Raw genomic sequence first — 25574 nt, 5'->3', positions numbered from 1 at the left:
GCAGTCCAGGAATTCCTGGAGTGAGCCCTCATCAACGCTCGCTCACTGGTTGCCCACGCTACTGATGTCGCCGACATTATTTCCACCAACCACCTAGACTTCATCGCCATAACGGAGACATGGCTCCACCCAGCAGCTGGTCCCTCAATAGCTCTAGCCACTCCAGACAATTATAACATCATCCGAGCTGATAGGAAAAATGGAATAGGAGGAGGAATAGCAATTATTGCGAAATCCACCCTAAACATTAGAGAAGTAACTAGTACACCCCTACCTACAGCCGGACTTTTATCCGTCAAACTCCCATTATCTGACACACAAACCATCCTGCTCCACATTATATGGTTTATAGTAATAAAACCGAAAACAAAAATCCCGAATACAATAATCTCGAATCCAAAATCTCGAAAAAAAAAAGTCGAATTTTTTTTTAATGACGTTTTTTGTTCGAAATGGGGGGGTTCCCCCCCAACCCCCCTTTTTTCTATTTTTTTTTTATTTTAACCCATTTTTTTTACTTACCTGACCCCAAAAAAGCATATAATTAAATAAATAAAAAATTCGACTTTTTTTTTTTCGGGATTTTGGATTCGAGATTATTGTATTTCGAGATTTTTTTTTCGGTCTTTTGACCGACCACCACATTATATACAGACCCCCAAGACCCCCCTCCACCTTCGAAGAGGACATCTCTTTCTTACTCACTACCAATTTGAAACCGAAATCCCAAATCATCATTCTGGGAGATTTCAACTTGGGACTCAATGACCCCAATGACAACCAAGCCACCTCCATTAATGACACGATTACTCATCTAGGTTTCACCCAACACATTAATCAACCTACACATACAAAAGGAAGATCCTTGGATTGGCTTGCAGATGCCAATTGCAAACTCTCACTGGCTGACATATCTCCTTGTGCTTGGACAGACCATCATCTTATTACCTTCTCTTTACCTAGATCCTTACCATCTACCACACAACCCACAAAGCTACATCAAATAATCTCCAGAAATAACCGCAACATCACTATAGAGAACCTCAAACCTCTTCTCGCGCCCATCAGTAAAGCTAATCTACCCACGCAAAAAACAACCCTGCAGCCATAGTAGACTTATATAACAATACTTTAGACCTAGCCCTCAACCAGATAGCTCCTCTCAAACAACGAAAAGCCAAACCTATTGCCCACTCCAACAAATGGTTCTCAGCAGAACTAAAAGCTCTCCGTAATATTAAAAGAACTGCAGAAACTAGCTGGAGAAAAGCCCCTTCTCTCTCCACTAAAGACAAATTTGCTTCAGCAGCCTCCACCTACAAATCCGCCATCTTAAGTGCTAAGAAAGAGACCTATAACCTGAGAATACAAAATGCCAAATCTGGCACCAAAGAACTCTTCTCTATACTAAGAGAACTTGAATCACCACTGCCCCCTACAGAGGACTGCATCAAAGACAAGGCCTGGTGTAACAATATCCAGCTCGACCTTGCTAACAAAATTTCCCTCCTACAAACCAAGATAGAAGCAAAGAAAGCTAGCCTTGCCTCCAAGCAGAATCCCAGCAGTAAAATTAGCCACACTACCCCTATCTGCCCATCTTTCCACTTCTCTCCAGTCACGGAAGAGGAAGTAATCAAGATAATCGCCAGCCTCAAACCTTCCAACTGCAAAGGTGACATTCGCCCAGCTGCTGTCATCAAAGATGGTGCTAATGAGCTAGCCCCTCTCATCACCTCTCTGATCAACTCCTCTTTCAAAAACTCAGTGGTCCCCAACAACCTTAAAGAAGCTTGGGTCCTACTCCTGCTCAAAAAACCCAACCTAGATCCCAATATCCCCACAAATTACAGGCCCATCACCACAGTCCCATTCCTTCTCAAAATCTTGGACAGGGTAGCCTATCTCCAAATACAACAGCATCTGGAAGACAACAACCTCCTAGGCCTGCATGGGACTGAAACTACCTCTTGGATCTAAAAATCCAAATGGATGACGCCAAAGACAAGGGAAAACTAGCCATCTTGCTCCTGTTGGATCTCTCTGCTGCCTTTGATCTGGTCGACCACCAGATCCTCACTCAACACCTCTCCTCAGCTGCTGCATTCTCACAGAATGCCACTAAGTGGATCAAGTTATTTCTGTCGGACAGGTCGCCGAGTGTCTTTGCCCCCACTGCAGCTGCGGACCCTATCCCAATCACATGTGGAGTGCTGCAAGGCTCTTGCAATTCTCCCACTCTTTCCAACATTTTCACGAAGCTCCTATTTGACCGTCTTGACGATCTGGATGTCAGCTACACCAATTATGCAGACAACACCCAGGTTCTCATCACGCTCACTGGTAGCTATGAAGAAGATGCTGCAAAGCTTAATGATATCTATTCAGAAATCCAAGCCTGGATGGCCACACACAGTCTTTGCCTCAACGACGATAAGGCAGAATTACTTATCGTAGGCTCCCAGGCTCGCCTCAACAAACTGGACCAAAGATACCAATCCTTTACCATTGATGGCAACATCATAAAAGTCTCCAAAGAGGTTAAAACATTAGGTGTATACCTCGACTCTACCCTATCACTAAAGAAACAAATAAACCTGACCATTTCAGCTACCTCATACACCAATAAATTGATCAATGCCTGTAGGCTTTTCCTCTCCTCCTCCAGCTGCCTCGCCCTATCTAGAGCGCTGATATTGTCTAAATTAGACTATTGCAACACACTCTACTTAGGCACGACCTCTAAAAACTTGAACAAACTCCAGATCCTGCAAAACAATGCATTAAGATGTGCCCTCAACCTCCCGCGCAAGGCGCACATATCCACGGTTATAAAAGAAGTCCACTGGCTCCCGATCCGTGATAGAATCAAGCTAAGAACACTGGTCATCACCCACAAGTGCCTATCACGCACTGCCCCACGCTATCTCTCTGACAAATTCTCTAGACACTGCCCCATTAGACCCACCAGAACACCTTACCTGCACCAACTAAAGATCCCTAAGTATAACCTAAAAACAGCAGGAGGCTCCAGTTTTCCAGTGCTCGCAGCACAATGTTGGAACACCCTCCCCACTACAATTAGATCGGAAACCGCATTCTGGCCATTCAGAGCCATGGTAAAATCATGGCTACTAGCCTAAACATCCAGAATTTCACCAACATGACTGGCTAGCCGCCGTGCTCGACCTATAGTAATGTTTACTCTATCCATAGCATATTCAGGACCAACCTGTAACCCAGTCCGCACCAGCCACTGTAACTTGCCCTCTGTACATTCTGTTCTCGGTATATTCTACTCCTGTATGTAAACATTCAGAGCCTGGACTAATGTACGCTCTGTCTGTTGTATTTATGATGTTCGTGTAACGATATGTAACTCTGCTGTACACATGATTATGCACCCAGCTACCTGAGGGTTCGGATGCGCTTTATAAACAAACTAAACTAATCCACAACCTGCAGAGCCAGATCAGGTAGACACATGACTACATCATGCCAAGCAGCGACTTGATGGTCCTCACCACTGTGATTTTCAGTGCTAATAGCTGTTGCACCTTTCCCCAAAATGGTCACTATCCTCTCCTCCGACACAGCCGCCAGGCAGGATACCGTGTTGAGCCAGTACCCCCAGAAACATCGCGTTCTACGATGGAGTCTAGCAGGATTTCGCATAGTTCACTGAATCTCTTGACTTGGCCCGGATGAGCCAGATGTCGAAGTATGGGTACACATGAATTCTCTGTAGTCGTAGATGGACCGCCACTGCAGCCAGACACTTCATAAAGATTGTGGGCATCGAATTCTGTCCAAAGTGGAGAGCCTTGAACTGGTAGAGCTTCCCTTGTACGACGAAGTGCAGTAACTTGCAATGTTTTTCATAAATGGGGACATGGAAGTGCGCGTCCTCTAAATCCAACAATGACAGAAAGGCTCCCTCCTCATATTGGCCGGGCACATGCTGCAACGTCACCATCCTGAATTTCTGGGAGTTGATGTACTTGTTGAGTCATCATAGATCAAGAATGGGCCTCCAGCCCCCAGTCTTCTTTCTTACTAGAAAGTATCTTGAGTAAACTCCGGAGCCCCGGGGTCGCTTCGGAACCAGACCAGCTCTATTGCCACTTTTCTTAACATGGCCCGAACCTCACGCAACAGCTGAGGGATGTGTTGTTCCTGCCAGGCCACCGATGGTATTTGCGGACACTCACTGAAACTCCAAAGTGTGTCCATAGGCGAGAGCATCTAGCACCCACCAGTCGGTGGAGATGTTTACACACACGCTGACAAAGTTCGCAGCCGCCCTGCCACTGGGGTGGGGGCCCGACGCTCAGCCAGCTCAATCCTGCTTGGAGACCGGCGTGCCGTACTCAGAGCCTTGGCGACAATGGCGGCCACCTCCAAAGGCCTTGGAACGACCACTGTAGGCTTCCTGGGTTGTGTAACGAGAGGGCTGGCGTTAAGAGGACGATCCAACGCCAAAACTCTTCAAAGATCTCCCTGACTTCCCTCCTGAGGGACGAAAGGACGGACAGTGTTGTTGCAGCATGCCCAGGACACGGGCCGTCTCAGTGTTGGTCTGAAGAGATTCATCGACAGCCTTACCAAAAAGGTTGGCTCCAAACAGCATGTCCACGACCCTCGCCTGGACCTCTTGTCTGAAATTGGTGGCCTTCAGCTAGGCACGATGACAGAGACAAATCCCGTTTCCTATCTGGCAGAACTCCGTGTCTGCAATGTCCAGTGCCACAGTGATGGCATGGTCTAACGCCACCTCGCCCTCCTGAAGGATTTCCAATGCCTCTACCCACTTGTCCTTGGGAAGGAAATCCAGGATCAGAGCCATCTTGTACCATAGCTCCAAAGCATACCTGGCCAGGATCGCTAAGGCGTTGGCCGCCTTGACTGTCGTCGCTGCCGAGTAAATGACCGTCCGTCCCAGAGGTTGGACGACCTTTTCCTAGCCTCGACCAAGACCACAGAGTCTGGGGATGGTTGTGACCAGACATTTGGTAGCAAATTCCGGCACTCTGCATTTCTTTTCTAGTCAGTTCCTCTTCACCGGGGCTGAGGCAGGGTTCTTCAGTGTTGCCAGTCCCTCATCCCAGATGTCGTCCAGGAGCAGCACCGACGGAAGGGTCTTCCTTTTTGCCTCCTGGCGATGAAACAGGAAGCCCTCCTATTCCAGGGAGAGCTGGAAGAGTTCCGATGCACGGGCGATCACGGAGTGGAAGGATCCCACTTCGTCCGGCAGAGAAGCCCTTGTTGGTGGAGAGAGTCCACTGTCATCATCGGTGTCTGTCGTCACCGTGTCCTGGGGGTGTGGGGGGGGGGTAAGGGTGGAAGGCAGTGACGGTTGGAGTGGAGGTGTCGGGTGTCTCCTCTTCAGCGGTGGTGGCCTCGGTGTCAACAGCACCGTCGCTGGTGCTGCAGTCGGCATCCTCTTCTAATCTCTGACACCAGCATGTGTAGGGTCAAGAGAATATCCTGCGACAGATCTCTGGGAGGTGCCTGGGGAACGGGGGGTGGGTCGATGGAAGAGGACGATGTGGCCTGGATCACCTTGCCCTTAACTGGCAGGTCGGACACCTTGTCCTGCTTGACCTTCTCCCTCAGGTTCCCCGGTGTAGCCGACTTTCTCTTTGACGAAGAGCTGCAGAAATGGCTGGAGATTGAGGCTGATGGAGACAAACGGGTCCTGACCATCGCGGGACCCGACCGAAGCGGACTTGCAGTGCTTTGCCTCGTCCTGGGCCCCCACGGATGGAGCACCCTCAAAAGGACTTAGAAGCCCACTCTGGCAGGCTGGATCTGGATGAGGCATGCCCGTGTGAACCGCCCGGGGTAGAGGCCTTGAGCCACATCACCAACCGGACGAGTCAATACTTCATCGTGCGCTTGGAGAAGCCATGGCAGATCTCGCAGTCTTCCTCCTTGTGCATCAGGTGAAGACAATACAGGCACTGGTAATGCTCGTCATCCATGAAAACCTTCTGCAGAACGCAGCTGGTGCAGAGCTTGAAGAGGGAAGCCCTGTCCTTCTCCTCCAACATGGTGCAGTGTAGGCCAGATGGCCTTCTGGAAACTTCCAAGAAGAAAAACTTGACGATTTTGCCCTTGAGGGGTGGTGAAAGATGCCAAAAACTGTTCCCCGTTAATCGGATGAATAGACGATGGAGCACACAGGCTTGAGTGAACAAAGGGTATTCCTAGCCAAAAAAAAACAAAACACCAAAAACGCAAAAAGCTCTAAAACCGAAACACGAGGACTCAACATTTGAACGTGCGGTAAAAATCTGAAGATGGCCGCCAGAGGAGGGCTTAGGGAGAGGGCAGTCATTGGCTTGGGGTAGTATGACACAGAGCTCAGTGATGGGTTTAGAGGAGAAAGACAGTTTGTAAACAAAAGTGAAACTGTTTTTTTGTTTTACTTAGGATTCCCAGCCTGACGACGGGGAATAGTCAAGAGCATGTGAATCCATATGAGACCCCATGCTGGAGAAGTACGGCTTTGCTGCTAGTAGAACAGTGGTTGTGTGGGCTGATGACATTGTTCCAGAAATGGCAGAGACATTTTATTTTGCTTTCGGCCTCTGCTACTCAACTAGATGGAGCAAGATTTTAAAGGCTCAAAGACTGCAACTCTAAATTCAGGATTTGCACCCTTCCTTCAATTGCAATCTGTTTTGACAGCTGTAAAAACAAAACTTTTTCCCTTGATAAGAAAGCGTTTGGGACTACCATTACAATGATTGGGCCAATAAGGGAAGAATAGAAACAGTCTTGACTGTGGATCCAGACTAATCCCAGATTCTCACCAGATGCCAATGCAACAGCCTCTTCTTCAGCCTGCCAGAGGTTGCATGTGCATGCCAATGCCATGAAAACCAGAGTCTGTGGAACCGCAGTGAACACTGCATTCTGAAGAGAAAATCCGGTTGTGGGGTATTGGCTTCTCTCAGGGCAACGCTCTGATGAAGTGTATCTTCTTTGAAAGTTATAGGACAGAAGTCGACCAGGGTGTTGCACACCTTCTCTAAACTGGTTGAAAGCATCAGCCTGAATTGGACAATCATCGATTTGGGGTAAAGACATACCATTCTGACACAGATGTGCTGCTCCTACTGAAGGGATTGTAGAGAGACACTCTAAACAGCAATTAGTCCAAATGGCAACACTGAAATGTTAAAGGCAAAAGTGCCAGGGTTTTGTGTGTTACTCCAGTAATTGGAGGTAGACATGCACATCCTGGAGGTTGTGACGATTCACAGGTTCTCGTCACTGCTCCCCAGAGGAAAGCCCTTCCCTCTGATGCTAGTGAGCTGAGGCCACTTCCCACTGGTCCCCCTATGGGTGGTAAAAAGCAGGAGGATAAGGACTCCTGTCCCGTGAAAGACCTCACTAAAACCCTTGTTCCCAGGAGCCATGGCCTTTTTAACTCCTCCTTCCTCCCAACCTGAGACTACTACTGAAGTCTCTACAATCTCACTCGTAGGACCAGATAAGACAAACGAAGAACCACCAAAGAAACATACAGAACAGTAGACAGGATTACCAAAGAACTAGGAGGCAGGAAGATGACTTGAGAGGCATGGACTACAAACATTGACACCACACTGGGGCAGTCCCAGCAATATAAAGTAAAGACAGAGGAAGGACAAGGTTTTTGAGAGCAGCGAGGGAAGCTGGCGTCCGTCCTGCAGGGCCCAGGAATGTCAAACCCGTGCTGCCCGAAGCATTGAGAGACAGTGGGTCTCGGAAGGAGAAGCCAAATGGAACCACGCAAGCTAGGGTAAACCCAGCTAGCTGCAGGAGCAGGAAGATTCCAGCATTGCCGTGGCCTCGGAGGTTGACCGTGTGGTCCATAAAACACACAGACTGCTGCAGCAGCAACTCTGGCGTCACATAGACCAAAGAGGAGAAAAGCAGGAATATGTGCTGAATGCGTGCAGAATCAACAGCGAACTGAGACCTGGGAAAGAACCAGAAGCGCTGCCCAATTAATAAGCAGGTAATAGGAGTTGCAGGAAAGCTGGGTGGTGTCCAGGGAGCCCAAGAAGCATTACTCAGAACTGAACTCCCTCATCATGTAGTGATACTCCAAGAACCAAGAAGTATCCCTCTGGAGTGTACTCCTTTGTCACAGTAGTGATACCCAGAGAACCAAGAATCAAGCTTTCCTCAGGAGGGGGTCTCCCTCGTCACATTGATGACACGAAAAAACCATAAATCTCGAGAGTGCTTCGGAAGTGAACTCCCTTGTCACAGTGGGAAAACCAACACATGTGAAAGATACCAAAAGGACAAAACTGTCAGGGAGTAATCTCTTTAATGAAAATGTCCAAAAAGACCGTATTTAAAATCACGAATGGGAGATTTGGCCGAAAAAACATTTTTGGTGAAAACCACTACAGTCTTTCAGCCGCAAGTTTTTCAGTCACAGTAAAACAACCCAAATCTTCCCTAATAAAGATTTATATTTCATAAAGCCTAAACTCTGTTAAGTGCAAATCGTTGGGAGGAAATGGAGACTTCAAAATCCCTGTATAAAGAACTGCCAAGGAGCAACCTCCGAAACTCCTCCAAATAGACCAGGACAAGGGAATCATTCTCCTAGTCTAAGTGTATTTAGACAGACCCTATTGCAAGAGACTGCTGTTAAGTCCGCCTAAGACTAAATTGTTTCACCAGGCAAAGGGATCCATTCTTCTGGTGGCTTTGATAAGAAGTTCATTGAATCCTCTTAGTGGTAGGGAGAGAGTAGTTGATTTGGACAGAGGATGTCACTTTGGTTTTGGATTTGCACCCTGACGAGCACAGAGTTATTTTTTGTTGATGTAGGGAAAACCCCTCAAGCAATAGGGAAAGCCAGGTTCTTTGTTTTAAAAAATAAAAGTCTTTAGTGAAAATGATAGCGCATTGTCTGCCTCTTTACTCCATCTTGCCACAAGGTCCACTGATATTATCCAATCATCCAGTCCCAATGCCTCCAAAACAAGAAAGTGCAAGGATTCCCCAGTCAAGAGCAGATTCTGGTCGAAGAATGGATGCAAACTAATGTCTTTTGAGCAAGCAGTCCTTTTCAGAAATGTGCTCTATTGCATGGATGTAAAGGATTGTTTTGTTTTAAATCAATGGAGAAGATTTCTAAAATTATGGATGCAAGGACAAGAGAGTAGAGACAGAACCAGAGAATAGCCATGTTTGATCATTTGAAGGGAAAAGTGCAAACAAGATAAGTTCCAAATGGAGGAACTCCCGTCCCCTGCACACTTTCACAAGCTCAAAGAATGAGCCTAACAATCTAGATTAATTTTTGTACATACTAAAAGTGTGTAATATTAATGAGCTTTTTCAATTGTATTCATTTATACATGTAACCAATTTGTGATCCTTAGAGATACACATCAAGACATCATTTTTAGAGAAGAATTTTTCGTCATTTGTAGTTTTATTTTTCAATTGTTCATTAGTGGACCAAGGCATTTCGAGAAATTCATCTCTTCTTCAGGGGCATATTCAATATTTCAATAAATCACATCTAATGAGAAATTTCCAAGACATAAAATTACTTGTTTTGTAAACTCTTATACAATTCATTATGTCCAGCAGTTATAATCCATAAACTAAACTAAGGTATAATCAATTCATGTACTGAATCCATCTCTTAAGTACATAATAAATCCACAATTTGCAAACATTTATTAGGTATTAGACCCCATCGAGTGTCTTCAATTAAGGTATGTTGGTTGGAGTATCACCTATTTGGGTATTGCAAGCTCACAACAGTCACTGTCACAAAAATAGAATCAGCTTCTCAGACTAAAACATGTAACCTGATGTTGGATGAGGGTTACCAGACAACTTTTTTTTCTTCTTTTCAGTGATGCACTTTTCAGTGATACATCTATGCCTTCTCATTACATTTGATGGTGAGTGGTGGGCTAAAACCATTAATGACTATTGTTTTCAGTGTCCTCTCTTAATTGTTGTGTTCTCATTACTCTCGGTGGCATAGATGATACATTGTCCACAGCTTTTGCTCAAGAGTATGTTTAGCCATCCTCCCTTTGAAGAAGTGCGGTATATAAAAGTGTTAAGTGGAAGACCCTCCGTTGTTCTCATCAATACTCATCAGTACAGTCTAAGGAAATGTCAGATTTGGAAGTTACGTTTTAAGAAGACATCAGTAAGTGGAAGAGCTTACCCTTTGAGTAGGTTTAAAAACGCCAAAACGTTGGCAGGTGGCTACTAGAAAATTGGCTCGAAGGATGCAAACGAAGGTAAGACACCCACGTGGCGGTTGATTAACACAGATGCAGTAATCTATGAAAAAAAAATGTATTGATAAAGGTATATTAAAAAAATAATAAGTAGGTTGGAGTAATCCTAAATCAGAAAGGATTCGGGGGGGACTCAAGTAATTTGAAGGGCACATGGGTCAGAGAGTGAGCTCACGGTAATAAAACACAATTCACTTAATCTAAATGCCATCAGCAATTAGATGATATCTACTTGATGGAAAGAAGAGACACCATCACCTTCTGAAAGACAGACCTATTGAAAGTCTCAAGATTTCGGGTTTGCACTGAACCTGCCCTTCCAGTTGCTGAGCTTTGAAGTTCTTCAAACCGGAGACAGTCGATCATGTCTCGAAGGGAGATTATTTCATAGGTATCAACAGACTGAAAAGGGTTACCATGAAAAGAAAGGAAAATAACATTCCCAAAGATGTATTGGTGCAAGATGACCCTCCTCTTCTGAAATCCAGAAGGCAAAATACTGTACTGCCTTGGCAGCAGAGGGGGGGAAACTGGAGGGGGAACATGGCAGGGATTGCAAGGGAGGACGATTAGTCAAAATAGCTGTGTTTTAGAACAGGACATGTCCCCAGCAGAATTAAGCAGACTGGGAAAAGTGGCATTTGGTAAGATGCATTTCCTAGTTTCCCCCAAGCCTTATCCTCTGTAGATGGGACTGCAGATGGCAAGAAAGCCAGTGGGCTTTTAAAGAAAACGTGTATTTAAGACTCAAGGATTTGGAAATGTGTGCTCCTTTGCCAAGACAGTCTGGGACAAACGCCATTTTAGAAGGAGACCGCCTTAAAACAAAATAAATAACTCCTCCCCCTAGGAGGGGGCTCAGAGCGGTGACAGCCTACCACTACATGGGCAGAATCATATTACACAGTCTAGGTGAATGTACAGATAATTTGCTCATCCACATCCTTGGTTTTACCAGCCTTCTGACAACTTTTTGGAGGATTTGAAAAGTTAATTAGGTTAATCTAGACAACGTAACAGAGCTGCATCTAGAAAAGGAGCCACTGGAATAATAAACGCCTTATCTGGTGATGGAGAATTCATAGACTAAACACCATTTCAAATAAGTTATAATGAAGTCTAGCAAATTATTACAAGGTATGTTCTGTCCCACTTACCCACACCCTAATGCGGGGAGGATCTGGACATTTTTTATATGCCATTAATAAAGGTGGAGCGAGCGAACACCAAATGACCTCCGAGCCAGACTTGGAGAAAAAAAATAACATTCCAAATTCAGATTTGAAATCCAATGGTGGAAACTATGGAGGTGGCATTGAAGAATCCCACTGAATTACCAAGCAGCTATCAAGAGGAAAATCAAAATACTGTTACAACCCGAGTCCTAAAAAGCCTGGGGAAAAAAAAAGATATTAGTTATTCATAACTCGCTTAATACCCAGAGTTTTTCAAGCGCGGAGCCGGGGGTCAAACCTGTGTTGCTCCTTGTCTTGCTTCCAAGGCGAGCACGTCGCCCCTGTGTTATCCTCACGAGACAAGCCGGATCCGTCCCCATGGTACCAAAGCGTCACCAACCAAAGAACACTGCCTCAACTGGAAGAGAAAATGTTTTCTGAACATCTCTCCTCACCAGTCTACTGCTTACATACATTTATATGGGGACATTTGGGCCAAAAGAAGGCTGTGGTGCCGGAATAGAGGGTTTAAATCCTTCTTAATCTTCAAGCTTGGCATGGCTAGCATGGAAGCTTCATCCACTTTCAGTGCTGGGGAAGCCTGAAGAACAACCTGCACTGATGGATTGGTACCTAGACACTGGGAGAGTGAATTTGAATGCTGAACCTCCATACATACTGTAGCGGAAGGCAGGATTTCAGAGGCTACAATATTGGAAGACGCAAGAATAAAGTCAGGAAAACCTGTACCTAAATAACTGAGGTAAGACATGCATTACTTACCGTAAAAGCATTTCTGATGGTTGTTTCTGCTTAGATTCACATGCTGTGCATATGGCCTGACATCCAGTGGTAAACCGGAGTATTGCAACTTGTCTTTCGAGAATCGAAAGGGGATGTCAACATGGGCGTGACTACCACTATCCCCACATGACATGTAGTGTACTCAAGATCCCGCACGCGTCTAGGTCCCTCCGATTGTATTTTATCTGCTGAAAGGGAGCCTTATGACTATCGTAAGTGAGATAAGACGTCTATGTTCCTTCCATCCAAGCGGTGAGGAAGGGTGGGCACAGGTGAATCTAAGCAGATACAACCATCAGAAATGCTTTTTACAGTAAGTAATGCATATCTTCTGATGTTTGTTAATCTGCTTAGAATCACATTCTGTGCACAGACTAGCAAGCAGTAGCCGGAGTTGGAAGTGGGTAGTGAGAAAACAGTAGTGAAAAGATGTCTTAGTACTGCCTGTCCCACCTGAGAATCAGATCTAGAACGAGTGTCTAGGCAATAGTGTTTTGTAAAGGTGTGTACAGAACTCCAGGTTGCCGCTTTGCAAATGGACTCAAGGAGAACATTTGCAACGAATGCTATGGACGCCCCAGTGCCTCGAGTAGAATGTGCTCTAGTCTTGAAGGGCAGCTCCCTTACCAAGACTGTAGCAGAGTGTGATGCATTTGACAATCCACCTAGAGATAGTGTATTTGGAGACTTGAATCTCATTCTCTCCCTGCCGCCACTGAAACAAAAAAAGGATTCGTTTTTCTTAGTGGTCGAATTCTTTCCATGTAGAACATGACAGCTCTGCGTACATCCAGTGTGCGCAGGGTTCTTTCTCCCAGGCTTGAAGGATTTTGAAAGAACGTTGGTAGTTCTATCAACTGGTTCCCAGGGAACCTAGAAATTAATTTAGGCGCGAACCTAGTGCGAGTGCGTAGAACCACCTTATCTTTGTGAGCTGTTAGAAAGGGATCTAGGATTGAGCGTTTGTAGCTCACTTACGCTCCTAATGGCAGTAATAGCTATTAAAAAAGCAGTCTTATAGGTGAGGTCTTTAAGACTTGCTTTGTGCTTGGGCTCAAAGGAGCCCCCATAAGCCTAGTCAACACCACATTTAGGTCCCATCCGGGAGCCAGCTTAGAAATGGGAGGGCGAATTCTTTTCACTCCCTCCATGAAAGCTTTAATAACTGGTATCTTCCACCATGACACCTTTTGTTGTGATGTAGTGTAGGCTGAAAGTGCAGCTAAGTGAACCTTTAGGGAGTTAAAGACCAGGCCTGAGTCAAGTAAATCAGTTTGGTATAAAACAATGTGTGTGGGAGAGTAGTTAATTGGGTTAATGCTCTTCGAGTTGCACCAGATGACAAACCGTTTCCATTTACTAGAATAGCACTATCTAGTGTTCTGCTTTCTTGCCTCCCTGATGTCCATACATCTCTGAGGGAGCTGCAGGTGCCCAAACTCTACGACCTCAGGAGCCAGTTCAATGTCTGCAGACATGGGTGAAGCGTCTCCCCTCTGTCTTGCGACAACATGTAGTACGGGCAAGGCAGTTTGACTGGAGGAGATAGGGACATCTCCATCAGGTGAGTGAACCAAGGTTGGCAGGCCCACATGGGGGCCACCAGTATCATGACTGGTTCCTGGTGCATCTTGTGCACCATCTTGTTGAGGAGAGTCAGGGGGGAAGGGGGGTGAATCGTAGACAAATTTCCCTGACCATGTTATCCAGAGTCTGTTCTTCTTGGAACGGTTCTGGGGGTACCTGGAGGCGTAATCTTGGCATTGAGAGTTCTCCAGAGTTGCAAACAAATCAAGCTCTGGGAAGCTCCATTCTGCGAAAACGTTGGAGACTATGTCTCAGTGTAATTTCCATTCGTACTCCATGGGCAATGGGAAGTCTCTGCCGAGTACGTCTGCCAGAAGATTGAGTTCCCCTGGAACATGTTGTGATAACAGGAACATGTTGCGTTTGAGAGCCCACTTCCAAATGTTGTGGGACAGTTTGGACAGCCCTGGAGTGAGTGCCCCCTTGTTTGTTCAGATAGTACATGGCCGTGGTGCTGTCTGCGAGGAGCAGGATCGTGTTCCCCTGCAGTTGTGTCTGGACAGCCTTTAGTGATTTGAACACGGCCAACAGGTTTATGTGGTTGGATGCTATGTCGGCCGACCAAACTCTGTGCACCCGTTTGTTGAAGCAGATGAGCTCCCCACCCTGTAAGAGACGCGTCTGTAGTTAGAGTGGCTTCTACTGCAGGGGTGGTGAAGGATTTCCCCTTCAAGAGGTTGTCCCTCAACCACCACTGCAGCAAGAGAGCGAGGGCTGGCGAGACAACCACTAGATCTTCCCACTGTCCGCTGGCCTGACATCACTGGCTGTTGAGCCACTCTTGCATTGGGCGCAAGCGCGCGTGAGGAACCAAGTAGATACAGGAAGCCATTATTCCTAGCAGTCGCATAGCCTTGCGTACAGTCACCTCTCGACTGGCTACATACTGAGGGATTTGAAACATGTTTTGAACCATCTCAGAGTGGAAGACGAGGCCGTCCTTTGTTCGAATTAGAGCCCCTCGGAACGGTCTGACCTGACTTGAGGTCTAGGCTGGATTTTTTTCTCGTTTATAGAGAATCGCAGACTGAATAAAAGATCTATTGTCTTTTTCGGTATTTGACAGACATGTTTAGTAAGAGTCCCCTGTTATGAGCCAGTTGTCGAGGTAAGGCTAGACCGGGATGGATTGCCTGAACAGATGTGCTGCTGCCACCGCTAGTCCCTTTGTAAATACCCTTGGTGCAAATGCTATGCCGAAGGGTAGTACCTTGAACTGATAATGCTTGCCTTGTATCAAATCTGAGGTATTTTCTGTGCGCTAGCAACATTGAAATATGAAAGCATGCATCTTTCATGTCCAGTGTTGCAATGTAATCCCCCTGTGATAGCAGGGGAATTACTTCCTGCAGAGTGACTAAGCAGAACTTTTGTGGCTTTACAAATTTGTTCGCTGGGCACAGATCTAAAACAGGGCGCATGGTTAGATCCTTTTTGGGTACAAGGAAGTACACTGAATAAATACCTTCTTTTAACTGTGACGGAGGTATGATTTCTATGGCTCCTTTCTCTTGTAGTGTCTCGACTTCCTGAAGTAGTATGCGAAGATGGTCTGGTGTCAGTCGTCTTGCTCGTGGAGGTCTGAATGTTGGAGACCGGTTGAACTCTACATGACCCATGGGCCACAGTCTTTAGCACCCACTGGTCTGTAGTTATCCCCTTCGGATCATTTTGAACCTGAGGCAGATGAGCCTCTAGGGGTAGAGATCCGGCCCCTTCTTTCCTACAATGCCGACTCCTTTGGGGATACGGGGTGGTGTATCCGCTGGGCCCCTGTGGAGAGTTCCAATTGTTTCCCCGAGGAGTATTGTTGAGGGAAGCGTTGACCACAAAAAAGCTGTTTGGACCCAGATCCTTGTCTTGTAGAGGGTCTTTGTGCAATTTGGTCCAGTGTTTTCAGGGTGTCATGCTCCTTTTTTTGCAGTCTCGAGGGCCTCATCGACCACCTTCCCAAACAGGTTGGATTCTTCCACGGGTTTATTTATAAGTAACGCTTGCGTCTCTGGCTTGAATCCAGAGTTACGTAGCCACGCATGTCTCATCAGGAGTGTGCCCTGAGCCATGGATCGACCAGCCGTCTTGGCAGAATCGAAAGTGTTCTTAAGTAGGCTTTGGTTCACTTGTCTGCCCTCAGTGACTGTGGCCAGGAGACAAGTTCGTAGAGGTTCAGAAACCTCCTGTAGGCCTTCTTGTAATAAGGCCCACAGAAGCCTCCAAATGTGGTGCCACTCTGTCTGGGTACCACAGGGGGTGTGGGAGGGGGTTTAGGCACCCTGGACTGAGTTACCTTGGTAACTCAAGTCGCACTCTTGTGTGATTGGCCCAAGTGGTGAGCCGGCCGGCTCACACCTTAGCATGTTTGATTGACAGCTAGGCTGAGTGAATGGGGGTGTGCTGCATAAAAGCAGGGCTTTGGTGACTGGAACTTCAGAAGTCGCCACAGGACCTAAGAATCAGAGGAGGGAGAAGCTGAGCCGACCTGCAACGACGACACCACCGGTGGAGCCCTGCTGAACCGTCTCACCACTTTTCCTGACAACAGAGGAGATCTCCAGTCCGGAGAGTCTTCTTCCTTTGACTGGTGGGGATAACCAGTTTTGCCTTCTTTTCACCTTCCTGGAGCATCTCGTGGCCGCCTTGCCCCTGCCAAGCACCCCGGCAACCGGAATACCATGGTTTACCACTACCGCAAAGAGAAGGGTAGTGCCTTTTTACCGGAGAACTCCGCGGCTGGTTTCTTCCCTGGCAGTGCAACGACCTTCATCTTTCCTCCACGGCGAGACCTCTTCTTCCTCTGAACGAAACACTGACTTGCACCTGCCGCCAGGAACAACTGCCCCCGCTGGAGCTTCCTTCACACTTAAGGTACTGTGTCCCACCTGGCTTCCCTCGCGACAGATCGTTCAGGGTGACAGTAAAGCCTCGACTTTCTAACCTGGGCTGGCCTGGGGCAACCTAGCTAACGTTTCCTCCTTTTTGTGCGAACTGTCTACATACACTCTTTGGGCATAACCCCACTGGTGAACCTGGACTCCTTCTGCTTGCTCTCTCCAAGAGTGGGCCTTGCAATTGACCTCCTTGCTCTCCAGTAGAACTCTGCCTATCCTGCCTTATTGTGGTTCTTTGTAAAAGTATTGAAACTTGTATGCTTCTTTAACTCTGCCTTTTTCCCTCCCTTTCTTTACAATTTATTAGAGTGTCATCTTATGTTAAGCGCTCACCTCTGTCTGAAAATAAGTGGTGTTTCTCACTAAGACTTGTCTAATAAGTGAATAGGGTTGTATATATATGATAGTGACTGTGTGTTGAATTTACTTACCTCGTTTTTGCTAGTGTAAATCACAAGTGTGTTTTTAAATAAATAATTATATACTTTTACACCAAAGCTCCTGTCAGTGTTTGTTTGTGCTACTGTGTATCTGTACCTATTGTGTATACTCTGCATACTGCTTAACTCTTCTTGAGGGAAGTCCGACTGCTCAGCCACAGCTACCTAGTGAATCTGTGTGGTACATACTGCTACCAAGGGGGTTTACTGCCAAACACCTGTAGTGTTAAATCTCTTGCAGTGGTCCCTAAGGGAACTGCACAGGTTTCTGCCCAACACTGGTGGCAGCGGTGGGATTTGTATTGAGTATACATTTTAGTGTGCTTAAAGATACCTTAGTGCAACTAACCACAAAGCTTCGCACTAAAAGAAGTATTTTCTAAAACATGTCAACTATGGAAAGTTATAGTCAAGAGTCCCTTGCTACAAGAACTGCTGATTGTTTAAGAGTTCTCTGTAAGCATAAGAATCTCCTGACTAAAGACAAAAAAATGGAGCTAATAGAAAGGTTGTTAGCAAACCAAAGTCTGGATAGTGGTTCAGAGGAACCTACTACTCCAGCAACTGTAGATTACAGCAATGATATTGATATGAATGTTAGTATTGATAACTTTGAGTCAGAAGCAGAAGAGGAGGTGGAAGATGACAGTTGTTTCCCCAGGGCCTCTACCTGCCCTGCCAGCTATACCTACTGGACCGTTAACAAGTCCCACACTTAATCCTCAATATATGGAACTAGAAAAAAATGAAGCTTGAATTAGAATTCAAAAGAATTAATGCTCAAACAGAACAACGGCACCAAGAACTAAGGCTCAGAGAAATGGAGCTCAACCATGAGCTACAAATGAAAAATAATTGTCTGTGGAAAGTGCTTCTCTCTCCGAATCCTCTAGGAGTTCCAGGCCCAAAAGACCCCGGATGCCTAAGGAGTTGGTGGTTATGTATGAACCTAAGTTGGATGTGTTGGACTGGTTGAGTTTGTTTGAGTATAATCATGGGCTCCAGAACATTACAAGAAATTAGTTACTTTCCTGATTGTTCTCTAGGCTCCCCCCTGTTGCAACTGATGTGGTAATGGAGTTGGGGGAGGAGGATAAGAAGGATTATGAGTGTGTGAAGCTATCTTTGATAGCTAGATTTGGGAAAACCCCTTCCCAGTATCTTAAGAGGTTTAGGACCCTCAAAAAGCATGATGGTACCCCTTGGGCTACCTGGGTGAGTGAAAGTTTGAAGAACTTAGAGGGATGGATTAAGGGTTACAAGGTGAACACTTATGAGGGAATGAAGAATCTTGTAATGTTGGAGTCAATTGATGCCTGCTCTCCTGAGCTCAGACAGCACGTGGCTGATTCAAAGGAATTAGATTCCAGGAAACTAGCTAAGGCTGCTGACTTGTGGGTTGCCAACAGGGATAATCACAAGGACTCTGGGGTAACTCAGAAAAAGGATGAGGGGGAAGCAGCCAAAAAAGGACTCCAAAGAGAATTCTAATAATTCCAATCCCAAAGAGGGCCCCAAACAGAACAATAAGGGTAAACCACAAGGGAAACCAAATCAGAGTAGTGTACCCTCTGGTGGTAAACCAGAAGGTGGTCAGAGCAAGCCACCATTCCAGAAAGCATTTGGTAAATGCTTTGTTTGTGGCTCGCCTGACCACGTGAAAGGAGATCCCAGATGTAAGGGTAAATCTGCAGGGGTCCAACTTGTCTCCTTAGCCTTCGCTCCAGAGGAGGAAGTACAAATGGCAAGTGGAAACGTTCTACTGCTGGCTGATGAACCCATTGGAGTCTCAGCCAGTGTTTCTTTAGTGTCTCTGGGTCTGTGGGAACAGCAGAATTTAGATGTCTAACACTCTATCCCAGATAATACTAAAGAGTATTATAAGGGCAGTGTCCAGGTGAATGGTCAGGAGAGCCCTGCCATTAGGGACACTGGGGCCAGCATAACTGTGGTGGATAAATCGTTTTTCCGGGCTGAGGATGTTGCTAAGGCACCCAAACTCCTCACCAGGTTAGCTGGAGGGCCTGTGCAGATGCTTCACCAATTACCAGTTCTCATCCAGTGTAATGACATGACTGTGAAGATACCTTTTAGCATACAAATTGAGGTGCCAGGAAGGGTTCTGTTGGGTAATGACCTGAAAACTCTTGGAGTAGTGTCACATACCCCCAGACCTCCTAGTAAAAGGTTACAGGAGCTCTCCAGACCTGCAAGGGAGAGAACCATGAGAGGTACTCCCAAGGAGATGATGAAGAAAGATACCACTCCTACTCCACTGGAGTTAAAACTTGCTATTACTGAACAAAAAGAAGCAAAGGGGAAACCCAAGACTTCCAAGAAACAGCCAACAGCAAGCACTCCAGTGCTTCCAACAAGGACTTCCCCCTAGGTTGTCCAAAGTTACACCTGTAACTCCACCTCCAGCTGAGGCTGAGAGGGAGGTACAACCCTGTATGGTGGAACTAGACTCTGAAGAAGAGCTAGTGGAAGGCCAGGAACTCATTGGAGATCTGGATCCTGTTGACCATCCTGAGCTGCAGTCTTTACTGGCAGAAGGTGGACCCAACAGGGCAGACTTCAGTAAGGGACAGAGAGAATGTCCAACTCTGGAAGGTCTTCGCCAACAGGCAGCTTCTCAGGCGGATGGGCAAGAGCCTGGGAAGTATAGGTTGCACTGGAAAGATGGCCTCTTCTACAGTGAACCAACTGAGTCTGCACCTGGAGACTACAAGCGGCTTGTAGTACCTCAAGAAAACAGACAACAGTTCTCGCAACTAGCCCATGAGATTCCTTTGGCTGGTCACTTGAGTTTCAAGAAGACAAAGGAAAGGCTTTCACTCTACTTTTATTGGCCAAAGATGGGGGCTGGGGTAGATAAGTTTTGCAAGAGCTGCCATACCTGCCAGACTTCTGGTAAGGTTGGGTCCAAGAATGTGGCACCTTTAGTACCTCTCCCAGTAGTGGGAGTCCCATTTGAGAGGGTAGGGATTGACATTGTTGGTCCCCTTGATCCCCCAACCTCCTCAGGCAACAGGTTTATCCTTGTTGCAGTAGACCATGCTACTAGGTACCCTGAGGCAATTCCTATGAGGACTGTTACAGCTCAGGCTGTGGCTAAGGCCCTCCTTGGTATTTTTTTTAACCAGGGTTGGGTTTCCTAAGGAAACCATCTCTGACAGGGGGGTCACATTTTATGTCCCACTACATGAAAGCCATGTGGAAAACCTGTGGAGTTACTTACAAGTTCTCTACCGCCTACCACCCCCAGACAAATGGGTTGGTAGAAAGGTTCAACAAAACCATGAAGAGCATGATAGGTGCTTTAGAGGATCCCCTTAAAAGAAAGCGGTACCTTCTATTGCCATGTCTTCTCTTTGCTTATAGAGAAGTCCCTCAGGAGGGAGTAGGTTATTCTCCCTTTGAACTTCTCTATGGCCATCCGGTCAGAGGTCCATTGGCCCTGATCAAGGAGGGGTTGGAGAACGCTCCTTCCCCCAAGCCAGTCCGAGTGACTGACTATGTGATAGGTCTCCGCAGGAGAATGTCACAAATGATGGCAGAAGCTAGTGATAACCTGAAAGCTGAACAAGCCCTGGTCAAGCATTGGCATGTCCAGAAGGCTAGCATGGTTGAGTTCACTCAAGACCAGCTAGTTCTAGTTATGATCCCAACAAGGCAGAGGGCCTTGCAAAATAAATGGATGGGACCCTTCAAGGTTGTGGGTAAACTTGGAGAGGTGAACTAGGGCAATCCCAAGGAGGCTCCTAGACTCTTCCACACCAACCGACTAAAGGCATATGTCTCCAGACCTGAAGTAGGAGCCTTGCTTCCAGCTTCAACAGAAGAGGAAGAAGAGAGCGAAGCTCTACCTGATCTCCTCAGAGGCTTACCCTTGGACGAAAAGATTGAAGGAGTAAATCTCTCTTCAAATCTGACACCTGAGCAACAAGAAGAGTGCAAAGCCATGTTAAATCAGTTTGCCTCTCTGTTCTCGCTTTCACCAGGCTTGACCCCTTGGGGACAGCATGATATACTCACTGGTGACTGTCTGCCAGTCAAAAGCAGAGGATATAGAATGTCAGAAAATGTAAGGACCCACATCAAAGGGGATGTCAAGAAGATGCTTGATCTCGGGGTAATAGAGCCCTCTACTAGCCCAGTTGTGTTAGTACCAAAGGCAGGATCCAAAGAATTGAGATTCTGTGTGGACTATAGAGCTCTTAATGCAGTCACCAAGACTGATACCCACCCTTTGCCAAGGACAGATGAGTTGGTGGATAGACTTGGTTCAGCCAAGTTCCTCAGCACATTTGACCTTACGTCAGGCTATTGGCAAATAGCCCTGACAGACATGCCAGGGAGAAGACTGCAATATCTACCCCAGTTGGCTTATACCAATTTAAGGTTATGCCTTTTGGATTGAAGAATGTACCTGCTACATTCCAAAGAATGGTGAACCAGGTTCTGAATGGGATGGAGGACTTCTGCATGGTATACTTGGATGACATTGCAGTATTCAGCCAAACCTGGGAAGAACATGTGAACTACTGATATGTTTTGCAGGCTCTTGGACAGGCCAATCTGACTATAAAGGCAAGTAAATGCCAAATTGGTCAGAGTAAGGTGGTATACCTTGGGCATGAGGTAGGAGGTGGAGAAATACGGCCTTTGCTCAGTAAGATTGAAGCTGTGCAAAATTGGACAACACCTACTACTCAAACCCGTATCGCCGGGGGGGAAAGCGCACGTCTGGAGCCTTTGATGCAAACAAGACTAGTAAGTGATTACAAACATAACAGGCTTTCTGCAATATGTATGAGTGTGCGCGCGCGCATCTTTTGTCATACTCCTCCTCGTACTAGCATGTATGCACGCGCGCCATGCTAGTAAGATATGGGGCTTGCTATTCGCCCCACAAACTCTAAATTATATAGTTAGTTTCTCCCCCTAGCTGGAGGGAATCACCTACATAGCCAGCCGCTTATTGCTTTAACTACATGGAGGATAGAAAACAGATTGGTAACATGCATTTCGAGTGATGGCCGCATTTTCAATCCCTACAGCACATCAATTTGAATAGTTGCTGTCCTCTGGACTATTTCCTGCCACCATTACAACCATAGGGTACACACCCATTGCAGTGTGTAAGGTTAGTACATGACATACAACCCGTGTTTAACCTCAAGATGTGGTTTCTCTGCTACTCTATTTTCACTCTGAGTGTGGGTGCTCGACACACAGATATGACAGGTGCTAATGAATCACAACAAACAATGTCTTGCCACCTATGAATACTAACACAACCATGGAATGGTTGGTGGCATTAATTTGTATTCTCAATGTGCACAATTGGATCACTTTGGGTGTCCTTGATTTATATGAGGAGTCACAGCGACTTGAGCTGATAGTCTCCTAGCAGTAAAGCGCAAGGCAGCTTCTGGGATCGGACCTTGGTTTATTAATTTGTTTTCTCCATAGGTCACCTTTTGGAACCTTCCTGCATTGGCGCTAGCTAACGGGGTAAAGTATATACCCTGTGGCATATAGATGGTAACTGAATACTGAGTCTCACTCTTTCTTCCCCCTGTTCTAGAAGACTGTCCTGATGAAAGTGGTTACACCCAAAATACACCACTGAAACCGGTAGACAGAGGTTGTCACATGATTGAGAACTAAATACCCTCTACCTTATCATGCATAAGCTTTTATATATGTCTTTTTCTATGTCTGTTTTCTGTAGCCTCACGCCCTGTCCTATTATCTAAAACCTGTCTGGACAGGACCATGTGGTCTAGATGTTAATCATGATTTTATCTGTCTTCTTTGAAAAACCGGCACATCCCCACTAGGGGTTATCTGCTGTATTGATAAACCTACATCACAGCAGCACTACAATATTGTGCCGAGCCTTTCTTTCAAAAAAACGGAAAGATTTTTACCTTGTAAAGTTACCCTGGGAAGTCTAGTGCGGTCTATGGGATAGTAAAAGTAATATGTACCCATAATAGACAGTTCGGACTGGTCATCGTCTTTTATATGTGCTTTCAGTCCGAGGTGTGAACTTTACTTTTACACGTCTAACTGCCTTTATTTTCCTCTATGAGGCCACACAGTAACCAGGGACATGCAGGAGTCTAACAACCTTGATGTTATTATTTTTCAAAAATAAATTCTCTTTGACTTCTTTTTCTGTCCTCGTTTTTGTAAGCGGCACAGTAGCGCTCCCTAAGGAAAGTTTGTTTTCCCTATTTAGAGGGCTAGGAGAGGGATAGAGATTTTCCCTCTGTCCTACTGTCTTTCAAGACCGACCCTGTATCTCCCTGGTCACTTATTCTTGCGCAGCGCCTTGCTGGTTGATTTGTCCCTAATGGGATTCCCATACTGCCTCATTAATATTATACAGTTGTGTGATGCCCTCTTCATTGTGAACGGGAAACAAACCGGTCAAGCCTTTCCATGCAGTTTTCAAATTTCTCTCTAGTCCGAATGGAAGACCTAGAATTGGAAAGGGGTCCTGAACACGGTCTTCCGTCGTAAAACGTCGAGATTTTTGTCTCAACGTCGAAGACAGCCCTTCTTTGCCCTCAGAGAACTCCTCCTGAAAGACCAACAGAGGTGGGACGTCCCTGTGCCTCTCTTTCGATTTATGGATGGGTTCCGGTACTCCCCTTAGGCCATCCTTGGACCTCAGCAGATCCTTGGCCTTTTCCATAGGCCTCGAAGTATCCCCTGACTGCCGTCTCTGAGACTCGGTGGAAACAATCCTTGCTAAGCTGTAGGCGATGTCCTGCGCAGAGCTACAGCCTGCGATTGAGTGGGAGTCGTTTTCGGCGAAGCCCGGGCCTCGTCTTCAGCGGCAGCCTTTTTCGGCGGTGCCGTCTTCGGCAGAACCGGATCCGTATTGTCACTGGACCGCTTCTTGTGATGCGTCTCAAAGGAACCTGGAATATTAGGGGTAGCCCTTTGTTTTTGATGGCCTGGTCGCTAGGCGCATATGCGGCTGCGGGGAGGGCTGCCGATCTCAACTGTCAGCGGGTGCCGCCAGAACTTCTGGTGTTACCCATTGGCGCTGAAGTCTTCTTCGACTTGGCCGAAGATTGACCTGGGGTTGTGTGTTTAGTGAGGTGTACATGTTCGTCTTTGTCGCCGGGGTGTGGCTTCCCCATAGCAGTGCCTAAGCCATACCTAGCAAGGCCGGGACAGACATTGCAGAAGGCGAGCGTTCTGTCGAAAGGTCAACAACCTCCAGTTCGGAGGTCTGATCGTCACTCTCTCCATCGTCACATTCAGTGGCTGCGGCAGCGGGAGAAAACTCTGCCTTCGACATACCGTAGGCCGCCCACCGCTTGACTTTACGCTTCTTTATTGTCTTAGGACTGAGGAGTTTACAAGCCGCGCATCCTTCCTTGTGATCGAGGGGCAAGCACTGGTTACACCGTCTGTGCTGATCTTTCCAAGGAAATTTGCTCTTACAAATGGGGCAAAACCTAAATGGAGTCCTCTCCATAGCGGAGGATGGGTAGAGTGACGAAGACCAAAAAGGGAAAGAGAAAGGGATTCTCAGATTGTACAGAAATGTCCACCATGACTACACTCCCTACTGTGTAGGCCGGTGGAAGGCCCGGCCACGTGGTCGGCAGCGCCGACTGGATCACCATCCGAAGTTCTGAAGGTCTTCGGCGGAGATCTGGAACAGCCGTCGAAATAAGGGACGGATAGGGAGATCTGAATTATTTTATACAACTATTCGATCAAAGGTTGAGGGGACAATAAGCAATGTCTTTGACTAGCTCAGCATAAGGTGACCAGTATCCTGGGCGGAAAAAAACAATCTGAGAGACCTCGACGCATGAGGAATCTTGGGTACACTACAAATCACATAGGGATAGTGTTGCAGGCACGCCCATGTCGACGTCCCCTTTCGATTCTCAAAAGAAAAGATGCAATAATCCGGGTTACCACTGGATGTCAGACCATATGCACAGCATGTGATTCTAAGCAGATTAACAAACATCAGAACCAGTGTTATGGTCCATGGCACCTTTTAAAAATGTATCCAGTTTTAATAGATTTACTTAACATATGGTCCTCTAGCGGTGAACCAGCTTAAAATGCATTTGTGTCTGGGTTGCCTCCACTCTGTTTAAGGGGGCGGAGGCCAAGCAACAGAGGAGGCAATCTTTGTAGCAGCAAAGAAAGACTAGACCAGTTATGGTATTGCAGCCAGTACCGAATTCCACTAATCCAAGACTGACACCATGCAAACTTCCAGGAATGCTAAAGCAGACTTCAATACATGTCTTTCTTTGGAATGAACTGGAGTTCTCTTCAAAGGTCCCAGTACTAATCCCCCCAATAAAAAGCACATGAGTTCACCAGGTGGAGTCAGCCAAAGAA

Source organism: Ambystoma mexicanum, chromosome 11, assembly GCF_040938575.1.
Source record: "Ambystoma mexicanum isolate Mex_15411 chromosome 11, UKY_AmexF1_1, whole genome shotgun sequence".
NCBI classification, from domain to species: domain Eukaryota; kingdom Metazoa; phylum Chordata; class Amphibia; order Caudata; family Ambystomatidae; genus Ambystoma; species Ambystoma mexicanum.
Note: the sequence above shows the minus strand (reverse complement) of the source record.